Consider the following 7,267-nt stretch of genomic DNA (forward strand, 5'->3'; position numbering starts at 1 on the left):
AGCCTAATAAACCTTTGATGGTAATGGAGTATTGGACGGGTTGGTTTGATCATTATACCGAAAAACACCACGAACGGGCTTCCAATAAGTTTGAAGCAGTTTTGGAGGAAATTCTGATGTGGAATTCCTCTTTCAACTTGTATATGATGCATGGTGGTACCAACTGGGGTTTTCTGAACGGTGCCAATATTTTTGGAACAAAAGACGATAATTCAGGTAATATAAAATATAATTTAAAATAAATCATCAATGACATATACCGGGTGCGTCTCAAAAGTGGCTCACCCCTGTAACTTTTTATTTTTTTTAGATGAAAAAACGAGATTTGGTATGTTAGTATATGACATAAATTAGGATTGATTGACGTATTCAATTGTTTATGGTCACTTCCTGTTTTACCGGAAATGACTACAACTTTTGATTTTTAAATGGCACCCTCGGTATATTTTTTCTTTATTTGATAGAAAATGACATTCTGAATAGAATGACATATCATATGTGAGCTTTTGACAGTTTTGCTTAAAAAAATCGTATTTTAAAATTCAATCTAGAGTGTCATGGCTGTGTTAAAAATACTAATTTTTAATCAAGGAGCCTTGGAAAAATAGATTTGATCGTCTAATGTTTTTTGTGTCTTGTCCTGGCCTGCGAAAAGTTGCTCAAATCGTATTTTTAATCATATCTCAATTTTTTCAAATGGAGCAATCATGGTAGTTCATTAGGATATTTGGAAAACGCATTTTTTTACGTATAATTTGGTACCACACACATGGTATTTCGATTCATTGTCCTTACGCATGTTACAATGTCAAATAAACCATATGCCAAAATGTCAAATTTTGTGATATGTCATTCTGTTCAGAGTGTCATTTTCTATCGAACAGAGAAAAAAAATACCGGGGTGTCATTTAAAAATCAAAAGCTCTAGTAATTTCCGGTGAAACAGAAAGTGACCAAACCAAAACAATTGAGCGTCCGGATTGCACAACGAACTTTACTGCTAGCATAAACCGATAGACGAATATTACTGTTAGCATAAACCGATAGACCTAAATTTTGAATATGTTGTAACTAAATGTATAACTAATTAAATGGTAGTACTCATATCTGTCAGTTTTAAAATTTATAACAGAGATTTTTATCTCAAAGTTATAATATGCTCGGGCAATGTAAACAAATCAAAAATATAAAAAATAATCCAGTTATTTTGGCTTGTCGGAAGCGCTAAAGACTCATGAGTATTTCTATGCAAAAATCAACACGATACGATAATTATTAACGAAATGACGGCAGGTTTAAAATTATTTATTTTGTTAAATCGGCGCGTCACTGTCTCGCTTGCCTACTGGGCTGCCCGCGGCCACGCGCTTAGGTCGTTATGCAATCCGGACGCTCAATTGAATACGTCACTCAATTCTAATTTATGTCATATACTAATATACCAAATCTCGTCTTTTTATCTGACTAAAATAAAAAGTTGTAGAGGTGAGCTACTTTTGAGACGCACCTGGTATAGTGCTCAAAATATTTGTTTGAAGTTTTTTAGAAATCCAGAATTTTTCCTAATTTAGAAATTGGGTGATTTAAGTTAAGGATATTTCTAGGTGTATTTTCTTAAAAATCTTCTTTACTTTCTTGTACCTGACGTCGCTGTATATTTGCTTATTTGTAATTTTGTTGGTTTAATATCATATAGGTAGGTACCTAGATTTAGTGTAGATTTTTAAGGTGGCTGTCATGTCGGCATGTTCTACTGCTCTAGGTTATAGAATTTAGAAATATGTATAGGATGGGGGGTTAATCACCGCGACCTTACAGATCTCTTGTGTCCCCCTATCTTGAGTTATATCGAGTTATAACTCATGTATTTAGTTTTAGTTTTATTAACTTCCGTAAATATTTTCATATAAATTGGATTTCAGCAATTCATCGACATAGCTTTGTCGTTACAAAAAATAACAGGATCAGCGGACACCCCTTTAACAAGGAGTAGAATGGAGAATGTTTGTTAATCTTGAGAGCTAATTTGAATTTTTTGGTTAATTATCGCGACCTGACGATGAGATCTATTGTGTGTCCGCTTTTCTGGAGTTATAACGGCTTAGGCAAAAGCCAGTACCTGGGACGATTTTACAAAGGTTAGTTCTCCATCTTCGATATCAGTCTTACCAAACTTCGTGGCACGAATGGTTGTCGTCTCGGCGCATTCAGTGATGAGGTGTTCTGATGTTTTTCCTTTTTCCCACAGAATCTACATTCGCCGTTGTTTCTTAGCTTCAATCTACTGAGGTGTTCGTTGAGGTGACAGTATCCTGTTAAAACATTTTGCTAATAGAAAAATGTTAACTTGTAAATATATCGAAAACTATTTATTTAGGTATAAACAGTTTTATATAAAATTACCTTGATTCTTGACGGCAGACTCTGTAGGTATATATTTATTCTTTTTAAATCTTCTGTTCTTTAGCTTTAAACTACATCTAAATTAGAATTTTAATGTAGAACAAATTTCAATGTGTTTATCAAGAAATCAATCAAGAAAAAAGGGTGTGGGTGGATAAAATGATCATAATTTTGTATTGTCATGGTAACACATAAGTTTTTAGGATAATAGATACTTAATTTTATTTTTGTTTCAGGTTTTCAACCTGATACATCTAGTTACGACTACGACGCGCCATTGTCTGAAAACGGTGATTATACTGACAAGTACCTTGGTCTTCAGAGACTCACCGCCGAATATAATGACATATATGTTAAGCAGCCTTCACCTCCAGAACCTACTTTTAGAATAGCTTATCCAGACATCGAGATTATTGGAGAGCTAAGTTTAAATAGTCTGATAGATCAATCCCTTTATAGTATTAAGAGCGAAACGTTAGTTTCTATGGAGCAGTTGGATATTAATAATGGCAACGGACAAAGCTATGGATACATTGTATACAGAAAAGAAAATATTGATATTAAAGCTGGATCAGTATTAAAAGTAGAAGGACACGTTTGCGATACAGTTTTAGTATTAATCAACGGAACTCTAGTATCGAAGGTTTTAGAAACGGAAGAAGATTTGAATGGGTTTGGTTACTGGAGGAAGAAAGATTCCAGTATAAGTTTAGGGACTGACGACTATTCAAAAGCTACCCTTGATTTGGTTGTAGAAAATTTTGGGAGAGTCAATTACGGGAAGCTGTATCAATTTAATCAGTACAAGGGGTTATGGCAAGGGAACGTATCGATCAATAACGAAATCATATCCAACTGGAAAATAGTTCCTTTAGAGTTCAAGAACCAATGGACCAAAAATCTGACGGATTGGAACAAACCTTCCTTTAAAAATGGACCAAGACTGTATAAAGCGGTTCTAAATATTAGTTCAGAACTGAAAGATACATATATCGATTTTAAAGGGTGGAGTAAAGGGTTTTATCATAGTAAACGGATTTGTCTTGACTAGGTTCTTCAAGTTAGGACCTCAGCAAAGTGGATATTTGCCGGCGCCGTTTTTGAAAAAGAGGCGAAAATGAAATTCTAATTTTTGAACATTTTGTAGCCTGTAAGAGTATCAAATTTTGTACCGATCCGTATTTTGAAACTGTTGGAGATGGAAAAGTATTAAGAAAATTATTAGAGCAATAAGAATTTGTTTTTGTATTTTACTTTAAAATAAAAAAATGTTTTTTCTTAACTGATAAGTACTGTTGTCTATTACTAGCGATGGGAACTATCGAATGAATTAGACTATCGAATTGTTACTGAATGAATGATTTCAACTATCGAATGGTTTCATTCGAATAAAATCATTCATTCATTTGTATACTAAAGCATATGTGACAACCTCGCCGTGCGACTAAATGGTTATCGTTAAGCCACGACTATCGAATGCTTTTGATAAATGAAATTTAGTATTCGTTTGATTTTTGTGTGCGTCAGTGCATTATTAGTTCTTGCAAATTTTTATAACTTGCCTTCTAAATACTGTGCTATTTTTGCGTTTATTAAAATATTTAAAATACTAAAGTAGTAGTGTTTTTTTTAAATTGACGATTCTGTGCGTGTGCAGGTGGTCAAAATTTTTCCGAAAATTTGTGTGATTTTCCGATCTTTCAATTATTATTATGCGGTATATGGTTTATTTTTTTAATGGAAAATTTTGAGAAGTAACAATTTTTCAGAGAGATGAGGTGAACTTACAAATAATTTTAAAAATACATATGTATTTGTATTTTAGATGTTTTAGTAATATGAATTAGTTGAACTTAATAATCATATTTAAGTAATGTGGTAATGTGGTTATCGAAGTAAAAAAAAAGTAAATGGTTATCGAAGTCAAATTTTGGGATGAGAAAATTAAATTGATTGATTAAAGTTTTACACGTGCCAATTTAAAAAAAGTTAACGATATTTGTATTTTGTTTATGCTAATTCTCTTACATGTAGATTTTTGCGAAGAAATATTTCATTTATTTTTTAAAGTAAATGCCAGTAAAAGCAAATACTATTTTTAAATACTAATACAAAGTAATAAAATGTAATACACATATATAATTTTGATTTCTAATTTTTTATTTATATTTTTCTTCTATTACACAGAAAATTAATAAATATGTTTATATTTCATGATTTTAAAATTTGTTGTTAATATAACAAATTAGTTCTGTAATTATTATTATTTAATAAACCAACGTTGCCACAAAAAATTTAGAGACTATATTATTTTTAAATAGGATTTAATATAAATAATTTTGACTTCTAATTTGTTGTTTATATTTTGCTACTACTTAAAAAAATGTTTATATTAAATGATTTTAAATTTTGGTGTTAATAGGTATAACAAATTATTACTGTTATTATTATTTATTAAACCAGTTTTGCTTAAAAACATTAAAAATCATTTTCCTACATCCAAAATAAAAAGTATCATTGAAGTGTAACAACAGAATATTAATAAAAAAAATGCAAAATATATAGTCATACTATCCCTAACTAACTATAATATCAAAGAATAATATTCTTTGCTAATACCAACTAATACGAATATACGGCAACAGCGCCGTTCATAATGTATTTTTGTGTAAATACTAGCCCCTCAATAAAAAAAATAATGTGTCCTTATCTTTATCTGACTCAAAATCAAAGATGCCGGCTTTTTTCATACCATTGCCACCGACCGCCGACCGCTGTCGAGTTTCTAGGAAAGAAACCTACGTCGCCGGGCAACAACTAAAATCCAGTTTATATTTTACTATAATCGATCCTGACGAATAAATGAATTTTACAAATGAATGAATTTTATAAATGAATGGTTTTTGCTGCCGAATTAATATATTTCAAGGCAGATGACGCATCTATTCGATATTTTTATTCGAATAGTTTTCAACGAATGTTTTCTTACTAGCTATCGAATTATTCGAATGAATTGCAACTATCGAATGTTTCGATAGTATTCATTCGATAGTTCCCACTACTATCTATTACATCTCTGACGTTTAAACCAAAACATGTTTTTGATGAATTTTCTAGATTTAGGGTCTTCGTAAAGGTTTTTAAGCTGAAAGATAATATGTTTGGTTAGTCTCATGTTTTCAAACACTAATCACAACTGCTTCCACTTTAAACAATCAAAAGCCCTACCGTAGTCGACAAAGCATAAAATTTACTTTTTCAATTATTTGTCTTACATTTAAGATTTGTTCCCTTGTTCCTCTTCCTGGCATAAAACATGTTTGTTTGTCAGGAATCTGTGGGAGCAAAAAATGCTTTAAGCGGTTGTTTATGATATGGAGTAGAATGTGTTACTTGCATGTGACATAAAAGAGCTATTGTTCTATAATTGCTACAATTTTTCGGAGAACCGTTCTTATGCAACGGCGTGTATATCGACACTATTCCCCTCGTCACTCACCAGTTTGCCGCATAGTGAAATGTGTCGAGGGTTAAATTACCCTCAGCGGATATTCCATGTTCACCAGGTGATTTATTGATTTTTTGGATTTTAATAGCCTTTTCCACTTCAGCCTTCAAAATGTTAGGTTCTCTGTGAATCTCCTCAAAGTTAATTTTATTGTCTCTTCATTATCATTATTTGTGTCTGTGGCTTAAATTCTCTAGACAGGTATTTCACTTTGTCATAGAATTCGTGAGCTCTGTTGTTTGCATGATCTTCTAGCTCTTCACATACTCTTAAATTAATACACACTGAAATCATAATCAGTAGAACACTGGAGCCAAATAGTTACGGCACCCTTCTGATCAGAACTGGTACAGAGAGTTTCAAAAACCTTGTGAGAATTCGGCTATGCGAATAGTTAAAACAAGGGTGCGAAAAAGTAATTCAAAAAATAGAACGTCTCGAAATGTCTCGGAATGTGATACGCCAAGAGCATTTGAGCAGGTTTATCCTTATCCTAACTCAAAGCTAGAAATTACTGAAATTTTGGATGATGTTAGCCAGCGATTTGGGCCATAGCATACATGGGATACTGCGGGTTTATATTGCATATATGCAGGGAATGGGAATGGTGGAGGACGCAGTTGTCGACTCTGCTTGAAGAACGTAATTTTGCTAGCCGCTCTTCCCTCCTAAGCGACCATTAGGGAGATGTTTTACTAAAATATTTAGAAAACAAAGAGAATCGTTTGTTTCAAGCTCTGTGGTAAATTTCATGTTAAGAACGAAAATGGTTGTTGTGAAGATCTAAAAACAGAATGGATTTTTTGAATTGTTCAGCAAGTTGGAGGTAGCGGACCTTGGTAACATAATTGGAGACCATAAGTAAGAAACAAGTCAAAATAAAGAAAATGGTATTTTTTTCTTAAAAATATGCTAACTGCCATTATGGTTAATATAAATGTATCAATAATTAGGTTTAGCACTTAAAACCTAAGTTAGATATATGTTCAATGACTTTGTTTTGTAAGTCTCCTCTATGTTGTGATTTTGGCATTTAGCATGTTTCTTACTTAATTATGGTTTTCAGTTATATTCAGGCATTAACAACCTCTACTGAGAGGGTGGGTAATGTAACAATAATTAGATTCTAATATGAGACTCACTTTTAGTTAAAATACAGTGGGCTTGGTGCATTGTCCGCCGGTGCTGCCACCATTGAAGAATATCGTAAACTACTGGTATATACAAATACACGGGTTTAAATAGCGAGTATACGAAAAACGTATTATATAATTATTCTGAAAGTGTTAAGAAGTTTTTTGAAAATTCTAAAAATAAAAACAAAAAAGTAAATATTTTGATATCTTCAGTATAGGT

The 7,267-nt window shown here is 32.1% G+C and overlaps 1 pseudogene; it reads left to right on the top strand.

The window, feature by feature from the left end:
- The first annotated feature begins 5 nt into the window (after positions 1 to 5).
- Positions 6 to 3,745, top strand: LOC115886941 (annotated as a pseudogene).
- Positions 3,746 to 7,267: the final 3,522 nt, after the last annotated feature.

This window comes from Sitophilus oryzae, unplaced genomic scaffold (genome assembly GCF_002938485.1).
Source record: "Sitophilus oryzae breed Bouriz unplaced genomic scaffold, Soryzae_2.0 scaffold_547_pilon_pilon, whole genome shotgun sequence".
NCBI classification, from domain to species: Eukaryota; Metazoa; Arthropoda; class Insecta; order Coleoptera; family Curculionidae; genus Sitophilus; species Sitophilus oryzae.